Source organism: Nomascus leucogenys, chromosome 11 (genome assembly GCF_006542625.1).
Source record: "Nomascus leucogenys isolate Asia chromosome 11, Asia_NLE_v1, whole genome shotgun sequence".
Lineage (NCBI taxonomy): Eukaryota > Metazoa > Chordata > Mammalia > Primates > Hylobatidae > Nomascus > Nomascus leucogenys.
In genome coordinates, this window is record NC_044391.1 from 93189374 (window position 1) to 93211695 (window position 22322).

Consider the following 22322-nt stretch of genomic DNA (forward strand, 5'->3'; position numbering starts at 1 on the left):
AAGAGTCCAGCTTCTTGGTCAAGCTTAACATTAGGAGTGATGATAAGATAGTAAAATGGACTTTGTGGGCCAAAAGCAGCCATTAAGTAGCAAGTGTTTAACTCTTTATCTTTCTCCTACAGCCTGATGTTGACAGAGCTCCCATATATGAAAATACATCAATAAAACTCAGTGGTAATGAAGCTAGGTTTCATTTCAAATGAAACTGAGACCACATAAACGGTGATACTGATGCCTCTTATGATGTGCTTTCATCTGAGCCTTTATGAAGCACTTAAGTCTAATTATTTTAATTTTTTCTTTATGTTGATGAAAAGGACTGGAGTGGTTGTTTCCACCAGCATGGCGGGGCTCTGAAATGGAAGCAAGCAAAGCCTCTGGTGGCAGGTATTGGACCATAGCCACCCTGCAGGCATAATTAAACATGTCTGCAGTCCTCTCATTTAGCAGTAGTTCTAAAACAGACATTTTCTTTGTTTATGGGATTGAACTGTTATTGTTAGCATTTATGTGAAGGACTTGCAGTACCATAGCCAGGTGCTATTTCTCAGCTACTGTGTTAAACACTGGGCCTGGAACTCTGCTCTGAAAGGTTTGGAGAGAAGGTTCCTCCCAACACTGGGAATGAGCACGGTGGTTGGGGTGTTTTCAGCAGGTCCTGTTTGCCCGCTTTCCATTTGTAATTCTCAAGTGTAGCAGTTAGAATGTACAGGCTGGGTGTGAAAGTGGATTGGGATTTTAAGACAAAAAGTATTGGACAGCAGGTGAAACACACTTCGTTCCTGGCTGCAGTACCAGCTTCTGTTTGAAGTTAGGTAAATCATTTAGTTGCTGTGGACTTTGACTTTCTTCACTTGGCAAAATAACCTTTGGGAGGGGAAACCAAATATCACTAGAAAGTGATTTGACTTCTTGAAAAGGCAATTACGGTTTATTTGTGAAATAAAAGGTAGTTGTGATGAGTGAGTTCCCGTTTGCTGTATCTGCCTCCTTGCCAATAAACTTCCCATTTACGCTTTTAATGATGATTCAAAGAGCAGGTCAGCGTTATGTAAAGGCATTTTTGATGAATTAGTCTCTTGCAGGTCCCTATATGGTATATTCTGTAGTTAACTGTTTTCATTGAAGCTTTACAACTGACCCCACCTTATAATGGGTGCATGATTCTGTAGCGTAAGTTTACTGACTGACCTTGTTTTATGTCCTCTTCACTGAGGACATAAAAAAAAATAGTAACACTTTTCTCATGTGCTTTTTCTCCCCTGATCCCTTCCCCCACCACATGCCCCTTAAGAAATGTCGGCCTTTTGGAAGCCAGGTCATCTGTCTGAATTTAGGAGAATGTTGAACTACATCTTCAAGAAAGGGATGCATCACAGGATGAGGACTGTGGAGGAAAACTTTCTCTGAGTAAGACCTTGCAAAACATAGATTGAAATATAATTGTCTGCAAATGAATTGACAAGTGTTGGACCCCATTTTTCCAGGCACTTGATTGAAAGGCTGCTTCTAGCCTGAGGGAGGTCTTGATGATGCTCAATTATTGTCTGTGGCCATTGTGAGTGTCACTGAGGTGGTCCTCTTGTGTGCAAGTAGTTGTGGTTCCACAATTTCGCTAGGCTAGTATTCAGACCTAATTCTCTGCTTACAGGTGCTGTGAATTCGGTAACTCAGAAATGACACCCATATATGTGTGCTCACAAACATCAAATCAGCCTGTACACAGATACATAGAGCAGCCATGTATCAAGGACTTAGAATGACTGCTGATCCTTGAACCCTTTTTTAAAAAGGAAAAATTAGCACAAGGTTAAAACCTTACTTAAAGACATCAGATTAGTTCTATTTAACAGCAACCTGTTACGTCGTGCTTTTGCATGTCAGCAGCTTGTCCCAGAGTCAGCGAGATTTCTTGCTTGTGACTAAAGAATCTTGTCTTTTGGCTGTAGAGTATGATTTCATGGTGGAGGATGTTGCAGATATCTTAGTTTGCTATTTTATGGCATGGGTTATACTTTAAGGGCTGAAAAAAATAAAGTAATTTAAGCCTGTTTTGAGACACATGGAAAGGAAGCTATTTCGTAACTATCAGTCATGTGAAATTTGGCAGGCCCCTAGCCCGTTAGTGGCCACAGTCACATGATTGATTACCGGTTGGGGACCCACAGTTAGCTTATTGCAGAACTGCATCTGGCATAATTGGTGTTGTCATCCAGTGTCAAACTATCCACCCTGTTCTGCCAACTTCCTTCCAATAACAAAACTTTCTTGCCTTGCACGAGTGAAAGCCTGTGTGATTGTATGTGTTTAGAATTACAGAGTTTTAAACATGATCCAGTCACAACTATTTGAACTTCTTGATTTTAGTACGTTTGTACCCATGTTGCCAAAAACATTGTTTTCCTTGTCTTTGTGTCTTCTAAAACATTGAAGGAAGAGGTCTTTAATGCTTCCTTAATACTTTTATCATGTTCGGAGTCCTGAGCTCTATAAATAATACAGCTCTTATTATCTTTTTATCTTGATAATTTCTAAAACTGACTGTCCAAAGATATGTGTGGTACTTGTAGTTTTTTATATCAAAGAATTTTAAATGCCAAGAACCAGGGAAGCCATCTAATTCTCCGTTCTAGCTAGTGCCGAGACCTACTGGACAACATCTTGACACTTGGTCATCGGCCTGTGCTAGAGGCATGATATTCTAGTCCTGGTTCTGCCTCTGCCCACCAGTTCGGTTTTAGATCTCCTCATTTTTGTGATTAATGATATGAAGAAGTTGGACTAAGTGGTCACTTAGGTTTCCTTCAGTTTTTGATTTCTGTATGAAGATACAGAAATATCCACTGCACGTCAACAACAACAAAAATGGGAATTAACTGATTCTTTCTAAAAGCTGAAGGCTCCTTGTCAGCAGATACTGACCCTTCAACTTTTAGAAGGAATCACTTAATTTGTTGTTGTTGAAACGTCTCATTTTTGTATTGAGCCTAAATTGGCATGGTCAGAGATAGGCTTCTATAGCACTGTTTTTCCACATATTTTTGAGTGGGGCACACATTGAGAAACATGTTTTACATTGTAGCCCAGTAAACACACATACACACACACGCACATTTATATACATATAACTGAATCAAAAGTTTCACAAATCAATACTTGCCTTTTTCCATTGTGATGCAATTCCATTCGATTTTATTTAAAAGAATGCCAGTCAGTGACCCACTAAATTGATTATGTGACCCAAGAATGGGTCCTGACCTGGAGTTCAAAAAACACTACTCCATAGCAACCTAGAACACATTTGTTTCTTCTTTCACATGATAACCCTGTAAACTCAACTGTGGTTAGCTTGTTTGCCTTTAGTCCTCTTTTACAGGCTTAAGGTCCCAGTTTCTAAAGCTTTTTCTTTCGTGATTTGATATTTTGACTCATCACCATACTGGTCAGTTGTTCCTGGATACTTATGGTTTGTATCCCTCTTAAGGTACCAGAAGAAATGTAATCTCAAAATAAAATTTAACTAGGGCCAGGTCTTTCTTTTGTATCATTTCCTACTAATGTCATTGTATTACACATTTATTCTACAAATGTTTGTTCTATACATGTGTACTGAGCACTACTTTGTGTTAGGGCCATCCTTGGTGCTTGAGGACACTGCAGTGAGCACAACAAAAATGTCTGCATTCAGAGAGTGTACATTGTAGAGAATTGCACTAGCCACTAGGAGTATGGCAATGTCAAATGAAATACCCAAGCACTCAGTCGTAGAGATTCCTCTGTACTGCTCAGTTGCACGTGATCTTTTAGGGCACCCTGTTATTGTAGGCTGTCAGGCATTTACTCTCTTCATTGTGAGTTCCTCCTGCCTTTCCACTTGAGTGCACATCTTGGCAAAGATGAAATGTCAATTTCTGGGAAAGGCACCTGTGTGTTGTTTCTCTAATTATTTTTAATTTTTTTTTTTAAACAGAGTGGAAATTAGAGACTTAAAAATGATCAAAATACAGAAATATGAAAATATTTTTCCTGAGGTTCAGACTGGTTAAAGAAAGATTGAAAGTTTCCATTGTATGTGATAAAGGCATGTGAATTCTAATCAGGTCACAGGGCATCAAGAGGGGTCTTTAACTCTTTGGGAACATAAAGTACACTTTTTAAATAAAATTATAACTTTTCCTGGAGTGACTTTGTCATGGGTAAATTTGGGCCAAGGTTAATGGTTTTAGAGGTTGAATTACTTATGTTTGTTTTATGTAAAGTAATATATTAGGGCAAGAGATTTGAATGAACAAAATAAACAAAAGATATGGTCTCTATCTTCAAAGCTTGCATTTTAGTTAGAAAACAAAATCTGCATAATGAAATTACATAAACGAGTGATCAAATCACATAATAAGTACAACTTGAAAATGATGATAGGTAAGTAGAATTAATCAAGAAAGAATAACTGGAGACCCAGCATTTGAAATAGATGGGAATAAAATAAAAGTGTTTATAATAAGTTGAATGTAATTTAAGGAATCTGAAGCATTAAAAATCTGTGCTTAGGTGAAGTTGCAGTTTATTTACCTTTTAAAAAATAGTCTGATGTTTTTTCCTTCTGTTGTTAAATTTTAGGAATTTGTCATAGGAGATGTAAATATATTTCTAACATGAGAAACTAATGTCTAGATAATGAAAGGGCATGGGAAGGAAGCCTTAAACATGACATTATTCAGTCAGAATAGGATTGCATTGATCCAGCGGTGTGAAAACCATTATGGAGTGGTGTTTTCACACAGGCCTCTTCCTTTACTTTATTCTGAACTACATAAATATCAATTAAAGCTTTCTAGTCCAAGTTAGCAGATGGCGATCTATGTCGGACTTATAAACAAAGCCCCAGAACATTACTATACCTAATTGATGAATGCTCTCTCCCTTCCCTGAACAAAGATTTTGGCCTCCAGTGTGGTTGTCTGAGAGAAAATTAATGAATTCTTTTCTGTGATCTCATGTAGAAAGGCTCCTGTTTATAGAAATATTTGACTTTTCCCCCCTAAAAAAAGAAAAGTTGTTGAATACTTTTAAGTTGCCTAGTAATTTAAATTCCCAAAGGTGGACTGGAATAGTATTTGGTATTAACATTTACCTAAAAAATTATATTTTAGGCTTACAGCAGAATGATGCCTCAAAACAAAAAATAGTAATCAAAATAAAGCACACAGAAAAGTGGAATGTGTTTAATTATTATAACTTTAGGTAGACATCCAAATTAGAGCTCATATTTTATTGTTATTTTTAATTATTTCTATTTATTATTATTATTTTTTGAGATGGAGTCTGCCTCTGTCATCCAGGCTAGAGTGTAGGGGCCGATCTCTGCTCACTGCAACCTCCATTTCCTGGGATCAAGCAATTCTGCTGCCTCAGCCTCCCGAATAGCTGGGATTACAGGCCCCTGCCACCATGGCCTGCTAATTTTTGTACTTTTAGTAGAGATGGGTTTTGCCATGTTGGCCAGGCTGGTTTTGAACTCCTGACCTCAGGTGATCTGCTTGCCTTGGGCTCCCAAATTGCTGGGATTACAGGCATGAGCCACTGCTCCCAGCCAGAGCTCATGTTTTAGACCCTTTTTCTGTGAACTCTTTTCTTTAGACTTGTTGTTCTTTAAGGTGAGATGACACTTTGTACTAATTCTTAAAATGAACCCTTCCGTCAATCTGAAATATGTGAAAATAGCTGTTTTGTACTATGGACCTGTAAATGGCATCTTGTGGTTTAGGGGCTGTTGCGATGTACACCTCCAGTGGAATGTAGGTCGCTGCATCAGAAGAAGGTAGAGGAGCCAGGGGATCCATAGGCCTGTGACTGCAGAATGTATTCCTTTCCTTTTGTTTGAAAATAGTAAATTTCATTTGTGAAAAAAACCTGCCTTGTCTTTTTCATCCTAGCTTCTTTGAAATGAGCAGTAGGCTGATTGGGGGTAGATATTCAAATATACTGAAACATTAAGGTTGCTGTAGATGAGAAAACAGTGGTACTTCGATTGAGGGCAATCTGTACTAAACACTTGGACTTTAATGATAGCTTTCTGCCCGCTGCCACCCAGATGTCTTTCTTGTGCTCATTGGTTTGAGGGTGCATTCCTCAAATGAGAGGGGCAATTCAGGTAAAAGTTTTCAATGTTCCTGCCCAAGGCAGCCTGCTAAAGGAAGTTCTCTTGGTGATGACCATCACATGATTGCCACGGGAATGTGTTTACTACACAATCTGTTGATACAGGTAATAAAGAACACACTGATGACTTTTCCCCACGTAATCTCTGAGGTCGGTATTTTAGTAACCTTTGAGATAATAATTTAACTCATGCCCTATAGAAATTATGTATGCAGTAGGCCCTTGGTAGAGATTGACATTTATATAAGGTCAGTGTTGGTTGACCTAGTTTGATCTGGCCCTAGATTTATAAATGAACGAATGATCTCCCCAGAATTAGGAGGACATGACATCAAAAATATGAATTCATCATTACTGTAAAAGTCATGCTGTTAAACTATAGCATGTTAGAATTGAGATGAGGCCTCAGTATCTTCTGCTGATTGGGGAAAAAAAATAAATGTGTATTAAGTCTCAGGAGCCTGCATGGTCCTCATGCTTGTTAAATCCAGAATGGGTCTCTCCCTTTCTCCAAAGATGGAGTTTGGCCTTGGTGGGATTCTGTGTTGGGAGCTGCAGTCCCAGATGCTCCTGCTAGTTTAATAGAAGAGATCAGGAAGAACAAACTGGCAAGTGAATTGGACAGATACAGACCCAAAAGACTTCAGATAATTGGAAAGAAATTTTGCAATCAGGGCATTTCTGCCATCAAAGCAGAGGTATCTTGCAATTATTCTTGTGCTGGCTGTTGTTGAGGTCTTACGTTAGCACTGGGGATGGAAGATAATTCCCGTATAGCCATAATATGGGAAATCACCAGTATCCTTTAAGATGACAAAATTCAAATTCTAATAAAGACAGGATTTGGGACATTTTTTAAAGAGAGGTGCTGGGTGTGGAGAGGGAGGAAGTCTGGTTTCTGATAAGGGCTTCTCCTCATTTTACAAGTCTGCTTGTCATGAGAGAAGTATTCTTCCTGGAAATGAAAAGCATGGAGGCAGAAAATCCGTTTCTTTAAAAACAGATAGTGGATTTTTGCACTGCCAGCCTAGCTGTTGATCTGTCAGTCTTGGTAACTGAAACCCTGTCTATGAGGCTGTATAACATCTCAGATGGTCAGCTTCAAATCTGAGATCACAAACTCCTAAAACAAAAAGTTTGTTAAATGCCCAGTCAAGAAAATGGAGCTACGGAAAAACTCAAAACAGAAAAATAAGGTTTGTCTTATAAAATGTTCATACTACATTCTTAGACCTAGTTGCTAATGACAATCAGTTACCTGAATTATAAAAAAAAAGGGGTACTACCCAGTTTCATTAATTGCCTTGTATCCAGGGCTTTGAAAGGAGATTGGATATTTCATGAATTGATTTTTGAAACTGAGTGTGGTCCTGCTATTAACCATGTCTTGGGAGTTCCCACCCTTGAAGTTGAAGGCATCTTCTGAAGCTTAGAATTTTTTTTTCTTTCTTTTTTTTTTTTTTTTTTTTAAGAGACAGAGTCTCGCTCTGTCACTCAGGCTGGGGTGCAGTGGCGTGATCCTAGCTCACTGCAACCTTGAACTCCTGGGCTCAAGTGATCCTTCTGCCTCAGCCTTCCAAGTAGCTACGACTATAAGTATATACTACCATACCTGGCTTATTTAATTTTTTTTTTTTTCTGGAGACGAAAAGGGTCTTGCTTTATTGCCCAGGCTGGTCTTGAACTCCTGGTCTCAGGCAGTCTTCCTGCCTCCGCCTCCCAAAGTGTTGGGATTACAGGTGTGAGGCACTGTACCAGGCCTGAATCTTTGAATTTTTCACTGTAGTCGTGAAGGGATGGAACCTGCCCTTCTAGTGTTGTTTCACTTTGGGATAAAGCCCAAAGGCTCAGAGCTCACTTGTAATCTGGTGGTGGTAGATTGATGTGTCCATCATGGGTTCAAAGTTGATGTTTACTTAGTAAAAACGTGGCAGGCCTCAGACAGGAGTTAGACCGTGAATCTCCTCTCTGTGTCTGTTAAGGGCACCTCATATGTTTCATGTAAAATCCTTGTAGAGTAGATTCTCCGAATCCAACTGTTAGATTGTTTCAAGTGTTGGACTCATTACCTTTTGGATTCTCCCACTTAGCAACTACAGAAATTTGCTTCTGTCTTACTTTACTTCTCTAATCATCACTGTTTTCTCCATTAATCAGAAATGTAACCCTCGTGTGGGTGGCGTTTCTTTTGTCACAGTAGCTCTCTGATTTTTGTTCTCTTTGTTTTTCTTTACAGAGCACAAAACTTATTGACATGGGCCTGGAATTTTGAAGTAAGGGCAGTCATGCTAATATTGTGATTTTCCATATTTGTGCTTTGTATGTAAAGTGACTGTTTTTAACATTTTAATTTTTAATTATTATGGGTACATAATAGTTTTATATAAAGTGACTCTATTTTGAGTTTTACATTTTACAGGATAAAACCTTAAGATCTAATTCCATACATACATTTCCATAGGGCATCAACTTGATAGAAGAGTTTTCTTTTTCCTTAAATCGATAATATGCTGAATAAAGTTTTGGATGCAGAAAATAAAATTCTGAACAGTATTATAAATTAGAAGACTGAATGGCTCTGCTGGTAAGGTTAGTAACAGGTGACAGATTTGGTATTCATACCTGTTTGTCACTTGTCGTGCCTTTTGGCAGTTATTCTTCAGAGCAATTAGATTAGTGCATTAAGCATTTGGTTTTAAGAAATGTGCTTCAAAGTGAAAGGTAGTTAATGCTTACCTAATTGGCTAAAAAGAGCTTTTATTTCTTTTAAGGAAAATAATTTCCTCTTGTTTTATATTATCCATGCACAATGGCTGAGTGAAATTAATTGTTAACTTGAAACACGTTTATTTTCTATGGATGTGAATATTCCCAGAGTACATTTGACACTTTGATAATACTTAATTATGGATTAGGTTCACAATTCTGTGTGATATGTTGAGATGCAAGTCAGGGGAGCTTATTACATTTATAAAAGTTCAGGAAAAAGAAACTCATCATTAAGATGGCAGGAAATAAGGATATAGTTTTGGCATTTGACTTCTTTTGTGTATATGAATTATTTTCTTCATCAGTCTCATACATTAATGTGGAGGTCTGACCAATATGTATTTTCATAAACATTTTTTCCTGTCCCCAAATAATGTGAATAAACTTAGCTTTATTCCTGCCTGACCCAGTCATTTACTTTTTATGGACAAATAGTATTCCTTGTTATTTGCAAGGCTGATGTAACAACACAGCTGCTGGATGCTTGGCATTTCTGCTTCTGGTGAAATGCTCTTTGTGCAGATTTATCTGATCCAGATGTGTGACCAGCAAGCTACATTTCTAATTATAAGGACAGCCAAATTCCATTATAAGCACATCATGGGATTATAGGGCCGGGAGTCATCCTGAGAGGACATCTAGTTCATTCTCCAGCCGTTCAGCCGGACCACACTTTGTAACCTACTCCAGCACTGAACGAAGCAGCAAAAAATGTTCCACCCATGTATAGACTGAACGTGGAATCATTGGAATTGTAACTGGAAAAAGAGACAAGTCCCTCTGGTCTGGCCCTCTTGCTTTGTGGGTAAACAGATTCAGGCCCAGAGAAGTTTGACTTAATGTGGATTTTTATGACTCTTCGCCTAGAACTTACTCTTCTTTTCTCTGAAGTGGTCTGTGCTGAGGGAGTGAAAGGGTAGAAGACTGGATTGGAAATGCCAGTTTCACATCCAGATGTAGCTCTCTACTCATTTAGAAGTAAGAGGTAATGAATTAGTGACAGCTAGATTCCATTGAAGTTTATTAAGTGTTTCTGAAACCCAGTATGGAGTGCGATATTTCATGTCTGTATATATGTTTGTATGCTTTAGTGATAAAGTACAAAGGAAACTAGGCATGCTGTTAGGGTTAGAATGTTTGCAAGTATGATGTGTAAGCTTACCAAGAACAACATCTCAGAATAAATAAGTGATTATTTAACTTGATTTGATGTTGTTGAGTCTGGATTTTGATTTTACCCTACTTCAAGTGATGGTTAGCCTGCCACCGTTTCATGGATGCTGGGAGAAGACAAGGGGTTCCTGTACCACAGAAAAAGGACCGTATTACTCCTGATATACCAAATAGTGTAAACTCTTATTTATGCTTAGGGCTTACTGGCATGCCTATGTTGGTTCGTCCTTGCCCCCATGTCCCATAGGGGTGATAAGGATGGAGCGTGCAGATGGAGCTGCACACACTTTGGGTTTGCATTGTTGCTGAGGAACACTGAACTCGGAGAATCTGCTGCTTTTATAGCATGCAGTAAATGAACTTGCTCTTTGTTCCAAGGGGGAAGATATTACCTCATCTGTCTGTTCACGTTGCTCACTGCAAACATAACTTTGAGAAATGGCCTTGATACAAAATGGCAGGATATGTAGAAGCATGAGAGACCTATGGAGGGGTATCTCACAGCGATCATGCCCTGTAATTGGGACAATCAAATAAAACACTTCACTAGCAGCTTCACAGAGAATACAAGACATCAGGTAGTTGTTAGGAAGCAAATTCATAATGAAAATGGTAAGTGCTGGATAATTAGAGTGAAGATGGGTAGAAAATATGAAGAACTTGATTTCTTCTGTATATTGACATCTTCTTATGACTTCAAGATGTGGTCAGATTATAATAAAAAAATACTAAAAGAAATCAGGAATTATAAATCTTGTTTCTACACTGTTAAATATATTAATCTTTTTGTGAAATGAAAGTATAGTAGCCATGTGGACCCAGGCATAGGTTTAGCTCTGTTTCTTAACTGCACTGTGACCTTAGTTTATTTTTCTTTTTAATTGTGAAAGTTATTTATATTCTTAGTAAAGAAAATTTTTTTTTTTCAGACAATAGAGAGGTATAAAAAAGTAAAAGCCTCTCCTAGAGTTCATGGAGGTTGCCACAGTTCTGTGGCCTTTGGATCAGTCAACATTAGAATGGAAGGGAAACGTTAATGATTTTAGTGGCTACTTGTTACTTCTGAAGGATCAAAGTGCTTGTGACATTTACAAAGTATTTTGGGCTGGGTGTGGTGGCTCACGTCTTTAATCCCAGCAGCTTGGGAGGCCAAGGTGGGAGGATTGCTTGAGGCCAGGAGTTTGAGACCAGGCTGGGCAATGTTGCAAAACCCCGTCTCTACAAAAAAATAAAAAAAATCAGCTGGGCGTGGTGGTGTACGCTTGTAGTCCCAGCTATTCGGGAGGCAGAGGTGGGAGGATCACCTGAGCCTGGGAGGTCAAGGCTGCCGTGAGCTGTGATGGTGCCACTGCACTCCAACCTGGGTGACAGAGTGAGACCTTGTCTCAAAAAAAAAAAAAATATATATATATATACACACACACACACACACACACACACACACACACGCATATATATATATTCTGAATCTCTGGAAAGATTTATGAGGCAGTATTGTGCTTCTACCACTAAAATAGTGTTATTATTTTCGCTTTTGTTCACTCAAATATTTAGCTAATGGTTGTCTTCAACATAAGTTGGGGCTACATAGATCAGGCAACAGTATCTTTATGGATAAGGAAACTGAGACATTCAAGATTAATTTGTCCAGTTACATGGTTTGGCCATGTTCGGCTTCTTATCTCCTTAGAAAAGATTTTGGCCCCAAATAAAACTTTCATAAGGTAGGAGACTATGTAGTTAGTGCTCCTTATTTCAATTTCTCTGTTCTGTTTTTTAAAATAGTATGTACCATTTTCTTGCTACATAATTTACTTATTATGTTCATTGTTTCTTTCCCCTTACGAGAATGTAAACTTAATGAGAACAAGAATTTTTGCCTTTCTTTTTTTGTCTTGGGCACTGGTGAAGTTTCAATTTCTGGAACAGCATATTAATGCATAGTAGGTGTTCCAGCTCCATAGTAAATTTGGTGATGAAATGAATCAACATGTGGTAAATACATGGTGCTACAAGGTGATGAGATCATCTCCTTGATCTTAGATTATGTTTTCAGCTTGAGCAAGTGGTGGGACACCTTTGGATGATACTGCTTGCCTCATTTGATTTGATCAATGAAATTGAATTTGTAAAGTTGGGCTTCAGGATGTGGCCTACAGATTTTTTTGCGTTTGTTTTTGTACAGTGTTTTAAAAACTTTGCAAGCAACATTTAAGAACTAAGGGATTTCACGTAAAATAAGATTTCTAGCTTTTTTGGTTTGTTTGTTTTGTTTTTTTCTTTAGAAACTGAAAGATCTGACAACATGGCCTGCATTCCTATATGGTTAGTGAAGGTCTTGAACTAAATAGCAAGTCACTGTTAAGAAAGGGCATTTGCTCTCTACTTTACCACAGTCCCCCTGACTCTCTGTTGACTCTTGATACTGAAGCTGAGTTGTCAGTTGCTTTTTCCCATCTTTTACATTCTTTAATTTTTAAATATGAAGAAATATTCAGCCATGTTTTTTGAAAGGAAATAAAAAAGGAAAGGTTGACCACTTCGACATTGCCTCCATGGCCCTTGTTAGGCAATTGAAACTTGCAGCCCCTTGATGTGTTTATCTAAGACCCCTGCTTCTTTGAGGTCTAGACTTTTTATGATTATGGTTATGATTGCTGATGGTATGCAGAAGAGAAGAGATAGCAATTCAAAGGAATTAACCTCAGTGCTTTGACTGTGGAAGTGGTAGCATGGAATGTGAGTCTGGGGAAAAGTGCTACCTTTGCTGAACTATTAATGCATAATGGATTCGGATGTTAAAAGTGCGTGGCCACATTGCTTATTTCTCAGATACAGCATTAGAAGGGCCCTATAGGTGTACATATAGTCTCTATTCTAGAGAGCTTTTATTTTTCTGTTTGTAAAGGTGGCAGAAATTGCAAAAGATTTAAAAAATATTATTTGTAAAAAGTGATATTTCATCCAGGAGAAATGAATGCTTGAGATTTGTTGTCTAAGACCTAAACATTAATAGCTCTGGGCCAGGCTGGTGGTTCACACCTGTATTCCCAGCACTTTGGGAGACTGAGGTAGGAGGATCACTTGAGGCCAGAAGTTTGAGACTGGCCTGGGCAACATAATGAGATGACATCTCTACAATAAATTAAAAATTAGCTGGGTATGGTGGCACACACCTGTAGTCCCAGCTACTTGGAAGGCTAAGGTAGGAGGTTTGCTTGAGCTCAGGAGGTAGAGGCTGCAGTGAGCCATGATCCTGCCACTGCACTTCAGCCTGGACGACAGAGCAAGACCTGGTCTTTAAAAAGAAAAAAGAAAAAAAAAAAAAGCTCTGCATCCCTTTTAATATAAAGAACAAATGGCATATGCTTCCAAGGGTACATTGGAAAATTGGCAATTTCAAGCCATGTTTAATGTGGAAATGTGACTCGTATTTTGTTATTATATGGATAAATTAGATTGTACAATTAGTCCTTTAGACTCATGAATTGCCTATTTGATTATGTGACTCTTTATGTAAAAGTTGGCCTAAGTTCTTATTTAAAGGAACTATGTAAGTGAAATGCTAATAACATTTCTTATTTTCATATAATCTTTATAAAATTGGGATTTCACATAATCTCATTAGGAGAGTTGAAAAGAATTAAGTTATCCAAAAGGCATTCTCTAGTGAACATCAGATCTTAAAAAGTTTGTGTGTTCAAAAATGTTCGGCCTTGGGGAGATTCTCAGTGTATATTAAAAGTTCTTTGAACTTCTAGCTCTTCAACTCAGAGTTTCTCAAGCTTGATGGAAGTTTTCTACAGAAGATGTATTAGCATGTAGCAGGGTATTTTTCCTATGTCACATACCTTAGAAATTTTCACCTGGATAGATTTATTAAAAAACAGACACCACAGGTAGTGAGTTCCCGGCTTCATATGGTTTCTTGCTTTTCCTCACCTTTACCAGAGTTACAGTTCCATTTCTTCCAAGCCACTCCCAGAGATGGAAGGAAGTGGCATGCTCAGAACAGTGTAGAATCAAAACAGAATGAGAAGGATAATTTTGAGTCATCTTTCTTTTGTTTAGAAAATAAATATACCTTTTTTTGAAAAGAACTGATTTCCTATTTTTAGGTAATGTACTTCTAGTTAAGGTGCATAACTTACCTTGCCTATATTATAAACTATCAGCTTGATTGAAGCCATCTTTTTCTTCTGCTGTTGGTCTTTTAGAGACTTGCTGTTATAGATAATACTTGTTTTCTCTGTGAGCTGTAGTACTTGTCAGCTTTGGGCCTTCTCACATAGAGGCTGATGTAATAGGGAAAGACAGAGGGATAATTAACATTTTGGAATTTGATAAGTAAGAATGAGTGCATATGTGTGTGGGCGTTAGAAGAGCTTATAACTTGGTTAGATTTCCTTTGTAAACTTAGGTGGAAAATATGCTTAGAAATTTGAAGTAATTTGAGAAGCAAGAGACCTTATCCTGCCATTAATCAGCGGTGTGACCTCTGAAAAATAAGGGATGGAATAGATAATCTCAGAGGTGCTGCTGATTAAAAAAAAAAAAATTTTTTTTTCAAATTTCGTTGCAAATTTTTAAATCCTGATGTTGCATTTTTAAAACTTGTAGAGGTTGTAACATGCTGGAAATGAAATCAAACGCTCACTGGGGAAAAATTAATGCTGATGTAAAAATATGATTTGGAATCTTTGGTATTTGCCAGGGGCTATAAGAATTAAATGGTTCTCCATTTGTGATCTTTCTGTAGCACGTGAAGGCTGATTGAGAATTTGAGAGCCCTAGCTCTAGATCTCCAAATAATTGGAGATCTCTAAATAATTAGAAATCTGCAAGAGAATATAGTCCACATTAGTAAGAAATGAGAATGTAGTATATACCACTTTGGTTCATGGATCTTGAAGCTTTTATCATTCATCACCTCAGCCATTCGTTTTTTTCAGAGTAAGTAATATGCTTAGAACCAGGAAATTGCCTGCCACATCTTGTTCCTGGAAAAGCTGACAGCCTAAAAATGCTTATCATTCAAGGTGTGACCTAAATGAGTGTTGTACAGCTATTGTAATTTTTCTATAAAGTTATGTGGCTAAACAAGGTACTTTCTAGGGAAAATTTCCTCCAAGTAGGCCTTTATTTATGACTTGAATCCCAAATTAGCAAAAACTGCTGCACTGGTACCATAGAAGTTCATATTAGAAGGGAATTTGCAGGTAGTCTAGTCCAACCTTTTTATGTTGCAAATAAATGTAGACTGAGAAACTTAACTTATGCAGCTAGCATACATAACAGAACTGAAACCCAAATCTCCAGATGGCCACCACGGTCATCTTTCCTCAGTATCATGTGGGTTTCAGTCAGTGTCTCTTGTGCTAGAATGAATCCCTTGTAAAGTATGTTTTAAATTAAATGTAATATCCATACATCAAATCACACAAATCTATACCTTCGTAATTACATTTTGAAATGCAATTGATTTGTTGAATATAAATGTTTGAAATGTTTTGTATATAGCTATTACATTTCTTTAAACTGTATTTTATAGGATGTATATTTCAATGACAATACTTATCCTACAAAAGAGAATGGTTTCATAAATTGATTTAAAAGTAGGTGCCAGTGTTACACTTTTTTATAAATAAAAAGATAAATTTTACGTAGTGAAATCTAAAAAAGAAATGCAATTGATCATTTAAAAACCACATTTTAAATAAATTCTACAAAAGGTAGCCATTATGATTGTATGATTGTTTGTGTTGACAGTATTCTCCTGTGGAATGTGTGATGCTTAAAATGATTAGCTTATACAAAAGCTATAAAAATAGTAATATTTTTACTCATTTATCCAACTGTAAGATTTTAAAATTTACAGACAATAGCCAAATAATATTCAGGGTTCTGTTTTAAGTGATAAATTAACTTTCTACGGGACAAAAAAAGGCATTGACAAGAGCACTGACTTGTCATGGTATTGAATTTCACAGAATTAGTTTTGGATAAATGGGATCTTCAGTGTCCTGTGAGCTCTGAAAATTCATAGTGAGCAACTAATACCCATAGGACAAAGTAAAATTTAGTTCAGCACAAATTATTATTTAATTTGCAAAGTAAAAGTAAAAATTCGTTCAGCACAAATTGTTATTATTATTACTTTACTCATTCTTGTTTCCGAATTAAGTATTTGAATCAAGAGTGTAGGAAACTCTTTTAAAATGTGTGTTATAGGAGTGCAATATAAAACTAGGGGCAAGATATTTTACCATAGGATCTTCTTAAACCCTAGAAAAAAACAGTAAGAATTATTAGGGATGAGGAAATGTCCTTAGTGAATGTTGGAAACAGGATGCAATGTGGCACAGCTGTCCGCAGAGGTTTGGAGGATTTCCCTGGGAAGATCAGTACTGAGTCATCAGTTGATCGAAGGTAGGGGACTGCACAACACATACCATGCACAAATTGAATGTAGGGTGTATTAAGCCCTCAGCAGTATGAAGATTTTAAATTATTGGGTGGGCACAAAAGTAATTGTGGTTTTTGCCATTGATATGATTTCAGTCATAGCACTATCTTAGTATCTCTGACAGAAGGCTCTTGGAACATTAAAAAAATCAAGATTCTATTAAGGCTGTCTTGTGAAGATCAAGGACATGGAGGTTTGAAAATCTCAGTGTCAATTCATTATTTAAAAATCTCTTGAATAGCTCAATTACAAAGTCAGCCATAAGTGGAAAACTTATGTTTCTAGGGTCTGCACAGTGCCAGCTACATAAGATACCGAGTAAATGTTTGAACAACTGAGGGAATGAATTCCCAGGTCGGCCATCTCAACTTTTTACAACATTAATGACAAATATGATTTCGACATATATAATTCATTTGTATCAGTGTTTTGGGTGTGATATCTGTCAGTTGTGATGGCTGTTATATGAGTTGAACGGTTGTGTTTAATCCCGATACGTGAATTGTTAGATATTGCTTTCAAAATTTTAAAATTAGTCAATTCTGAATTTCCAGATATGAATATTATCTCTGAAATGTTGAATGAATTAGAAGTGGAAGCCAGAGACTTTGTCTTTGTCTCTACAGCTTGTCCAACTTCAAACATGCCTCCTCTTTTCTGCTACTGTTGTTCCTGAGAAAACTTGAGCAGGCGTGTCCTTGGTGCTTTTTTCTAACCAGTGGATGGCAAATATGTGACGTGCATCTCCTAGCTCCTTAATCCCATGACCTTGACAGCCATCTCTAATTATCACTGAGCGGGGGCAGTGAATCTTTCTCAACTCTGCACTCTAGGCAGGCACCAAAGTCAATAGAGTGGGTATGTGAGAGGAAACCTAGGGCTGTGACCAAAAAAAAAAAAAAAAGCAAGGAGATGGAGAAGGACTTGTGTTTAGGAACACAGAAATAGTTCTTGGTGGGAACAGAATAATCCAAGTTTCCTGCCTCTCCAGAGCAGTATTCTTAATCACTTTCCTTGCTCATGGAGTGAGATAGGGTTGTGAAAATGAACTGAAATGGCACCCTTTCAGTTTTTTCCTATTACTTAGGATCCAGCTCACAAAACTAAATTATTTACCTTGTGTCATCCGGGTACTGAAGATAATACAGATTGAGCATCTGCAATTTGAAAATCCAAAATGCTCCAAAATCTGAAACTTTTTGAGTGCCGACAGGATGCCACAGTGGAAAATTCCACACCCAACCTCGTGTGACTGGTTGCAGCCAAAACTTTGTTTCATGTACAATATTATTTAAAATATTAAAATTATCTTCAGGTTATGTGTATAAGGGTGTATGTGAAACAGAAATTTCATGTTTAGACTTGGGTCGCATCCCCAAGATATCGGTGTATGATACCTTGTATTATGTATATGCAGATATTCCAAAATCTGAAAATTCAGATCTGAAATCTGAAACACCTAGGGTCCCAAGCATTTCAGGTGAGGAATACTGAACCTATATAACTACTTTTCATCCCAGTAATTTCTTCATTGCCTATGAAGAATTTGGGAAATAAGTAAAACAAGGATGGGCTTGGGGAAGTGGAGAGAAGGAGTAGAATATAATAAAACTCTTCTGAAGTATTTGGGAAAATATTTTTTAAGTAGTAATTGTTATAGATACAAGTATGTCTTATCTGTTAAGTACAGAGGATTTCCACCTGGCAATGCTGTTGAAAGTTTTAGCTGCATTTAAATTTCTTGTTGCAAATGCTTCTTTTCATACATTTAGATGGGCCTTTTTTCTCCAATTAATTTGAATTACCAAGGTTTTGCTCTATCTATATAATTTTAAAATGTGAATAGAGGCAGTACATATGGAAGAAAAGGTAGATATTTTCCCTTAATTTGCAGATATATGAAAAAATATGATTAGAAATTACAGAAGTCAGAATTTTAAAAATAGATTTAGAGATGAGCATTGTAGTATCAAGCACTTTGTAGTTTCCTAGTGTTCTGAAAAGTGTGTGTGCGTTTGTGTATGTGTGTATGCATGCATGCATATTTGTGTATATTTGCTTTGGAGCATCTTAATTTTAGCTTTAGGAAGTAACTTTGTCACTACAGTTGCTAAACATAAAAGAATACATATTCATATCTGTTAAATATGGTGCAAAAATTATCTTCAAAAGTTGGCTTTTATTTGTAGGAAATACCTCTTAACACACATTTTCATATGGAATTTGTATTTAGTCATCTTGACAAGAGTAGTCACTAAAGAGAAATGGTCAAAATTGTGTAGCTTCTAGTAATATTACTCACAGTGCCCTGACTTTAGTGGGGTGTGTGTGTGTGTGTGTGTGTGTGTGTGTGTGTTAGGGAGGTGAGGGGGTAGGGGAGCGCTATAACGGATGGCTTTAGATTGCCTCAAATAAGGTTGTAAATTTGATTATAAGATGAGTTAGTTATCTGTGTTCATTTCATGACCATGCATGGCACCTCTAACCTTAAGTTTCTCTCAAATGCTGTCATAAAGCCATCATTACTGATAGAAAAAACAATGCACATTTCAAGTGTTTATGATAGTGGTTGATAGTATCATCCTGGAGTAGAAGAACAGCAAACCTTCTATGTCAAACAGAGCAGCACAGAATGACAGGTCTCTCCATGCAAAAGCCCTGTATGGATACCTCAGCAAACCTGGAGATCCAGGAAGAGATTCAAGCTAAAGGATTGACTTTTTGGGTATCAGTTAAGGAGTTCATCAAATGCCTGAGCCCCTGTCATATGCTGGACTCTACCTTGTGTTAGGTATACATTTTCTGAGCCTTAACAAAAAGATTCTTCCTTAATTTATTTAGCTTCCCCACACATTATTAAGTGGGGGAGAAAATTGCTCAATACACATTATTATGTGAATGTAAAACGTGGACTGAATGGAGGAAAGGCTGTTTGCCTGGAGTCTTTCTTGAGTATCTCTCAGAGAGGCTCATAATTTCAGGTATGGGAGAAAGTCTAGTCATTATCCAGTCCATCACCCTTCTTTCATGCATGAGGATAGGAAGACCCCAAGGGTTCTCTGTAGAGGTTATTGTGAACCGTAGTAATCTTGATGTAGCTTTAAGTAGCACTACCTGGACAGAACTGTAGGTGTTCTGGAAAAGAGGAGGAGAGAGTAGCAAGAGCAAAAGCTCAGCAGCAGTCTCTGTGCTCCCCAGCATCAGGACACTGGTCACATGGGAGGGTTGTGTAGGGCAGAGTAGGAAATACATTAGATTTTTTTGTTTTGTTTATACAATTTCTCACTCTGTTGCCCAAGCTAGAGCGCAGTGGCATGATAATGGCTCACTGCAACCTCTGCCTCCTGGGCTCAAGTGATTCTCCCACCTCAGCCTCCTGAGTAGTTGAGATTATAAGCTGAGACTACAGGTGTGCACCACCACACCTGGCTACTTTTTTCTTTTTTGTAGAGATGGCATCTTTTTATGTTGTCCAGGCTGGTCTGGAACTACTGGGCTCAAGCGATCCTCCCACCTTGGCCTCCCAAAGTGCTGGGATTACAGGCATGAGCCACTGCACCTGGCCAGAATCGTTTTTTAGAGACAGGATTGTCGCTCTGTTGCTCAGGGTGAAGTGCAGTGGCATAATCATAGTTTACTACACCCTTGAACTCCTGGGTCCTTGAACTCCTGGTTCTCCCACCTCAGTATCCCCACCACACCCAGCTAAATTTTTTTTTTTTTTTTTTTTTTTTTTGATACGGAATCTTGCTGTGTCACCCAGGCTGGAGTGCAGTGGCACCATCTCGGCTCACTGCAAGCTCTGCCTTCCAGGTTCACCCCATTCTCCTGCCTCAGCCGCCCGAGTAGCTGGGACTACAGGCGCCCGCCACTGCGCCTGGCTAATTTTTTGTATTTTTAGTAGAGACGTGGTTTCACCGTGTTAGCCAGGATGGTCTCGATCTCCTGACCTCGTGATCCGCCTGCCTCGGCCTCCCAAAGTGCTGGGATTACAGGCGTGAGCCACCGTGACCGGCCCTAGCTAATTTTTAAATATTTTAGAGAGTGGGTCTCTTACTGTGTCGCCCAGGCTGGTCTCGAACTCCTGTCCTCAGGCTGTCCTCCCTCTTCAACCTCCCAAAGTGCTGGATTACAGGCGTGAGTCACTGCACCTGGAAGGAAATACACTGGTATAGCCTTTAAGGTTCAGAAAAGATCAAAGGCAGTGCTAACTTTAGTGTACTAAGGAATCTTCTGGAGAACTTCGTGAGAATGCACACTGCCTGCTCTTTCTGTTCAAAGGGAGGATATCTAGGCCTCCCTTCAGAGATTCTGGTTTAGTAGATCTAAGTGAGAATTGAGGGCTCTGGATTTTAAACAGCTGTATTGAGATAGATTTCACATGTCATACAGCTCATGCGTTTAAGGTGTAAAATTTAATATTTTTAGCATATTCATGGCGTTGTGCAACCACCACCACTAGCAAATTCTAGAATGTTTTTGTCCCTTCTAAAAGAAACCTCATAGCCATTGGCAGTCGCTTCCCACCGTCAACCCCAGCCCCAAGCAACCACCAGTCTACTTTCTGTCTCTAAACATTTGCCTATTCTGGACATTTCATATAAAGGGAATCATATATTTTGTGGCCTTCCCTAACGGGCCTTTTCTACTTTGCATAATATTTTCAGGGCTCATCTATGTTGTAGCATGTATCAGTATTTTATTCCTTTTTAAGGAATGTATCCATAAAATGGATACATTTAAGCTATGCATCCATAAAATGGATACATTTAAGCTACGCATCCATAAAATGGATACATTTTTGTGTGTCCATTCTTCTGTTGGATGGTTTCTCCTTTTTGAGCTATTTGAGTAATGCTGCTGTGAATATTTGTGAGGAATCTGCGTTTTTAAACAAGCACCCCACTTAATTCCGTTGCTGATAGTTCCTGCACATATCTGGAGAAACTCTAACCTGAATGGTTAGTGTTGTAGAATGACTCCCCTCACAGTGCTAAGTCCTCTGTTCCCCATCTCTTATTGGTGCTTCTGCTTGAAGAATCACTGTTCTGTGAGTGAGTGTGTAGTGGCTTAGTGGGAGTGAGGTTCCAGAACTAAATTATATGGTCTGCATGTGCAGGGTAGAGTGGACAGAAGGGAGATGACAGGGGCGGTAGGCGGGGTAAATGGGTCCTGTACTTTTTCAGAATCTAGAAGTGACTTGACTAGCTCCTGAACTAGGGTGTTGCTGCTGGTGGTGGTAATGGAAAGGAAGGGTCAGAGGTAACAGACTTTATCAAAGGAATACTCTCTTCTTCAGTAATGGTGATTTTAAAATACTCAGCAATTTTTGTTTTTCATTAACTCAGACACAGTTCTGTCTAATTCTGACCTTATCTATTCCTATCATCCTGTTGTTCCAAATGAATGTATTTTTACCAACTGTTTGAGAGAGGAAATCCTGGGATAATTAGCTGAAGGATATAGTGCAATAAAAAAATACCAAGTTTTGATATTTTGAAGCCTCTGATCTACAGGGATGTTTAGATACAGTACAAGCCTGAGTCAGAGCTGAACTTCTCAAAGTTCTTTTTCAGACTTGGGATTCTGTGATACGTTCTGAAACTGAAAATAGCTTCTAGGAGATTCACGGTCCCCACCACCACTGTCCATTGGTGCCGCTGGGCCTTGAGTGAAGGGCCTAGAACAGCTCACACCTTTTTCTGAGAGCTGTAGCACAGCTTTAGAAGAGAGATTGTCACAGCCAGTGACCCAT

The 22322-nt window shown here is 38.2% G+C and overlaps 1 protein-coding gene across 2 annotated transcripts in view; it reads left to right on the forward strand.

Annotated features, from left to right (window-relative positions):
* The window catches only part of FNDC3B (fibronectin type III domain containing 3B), a 361800-nt gene that overhangs the window by 33172 nt on the left and 306306 nt on the right, over window positions 1-22322 (forward strand). The window lies entirely within an intron of this gene.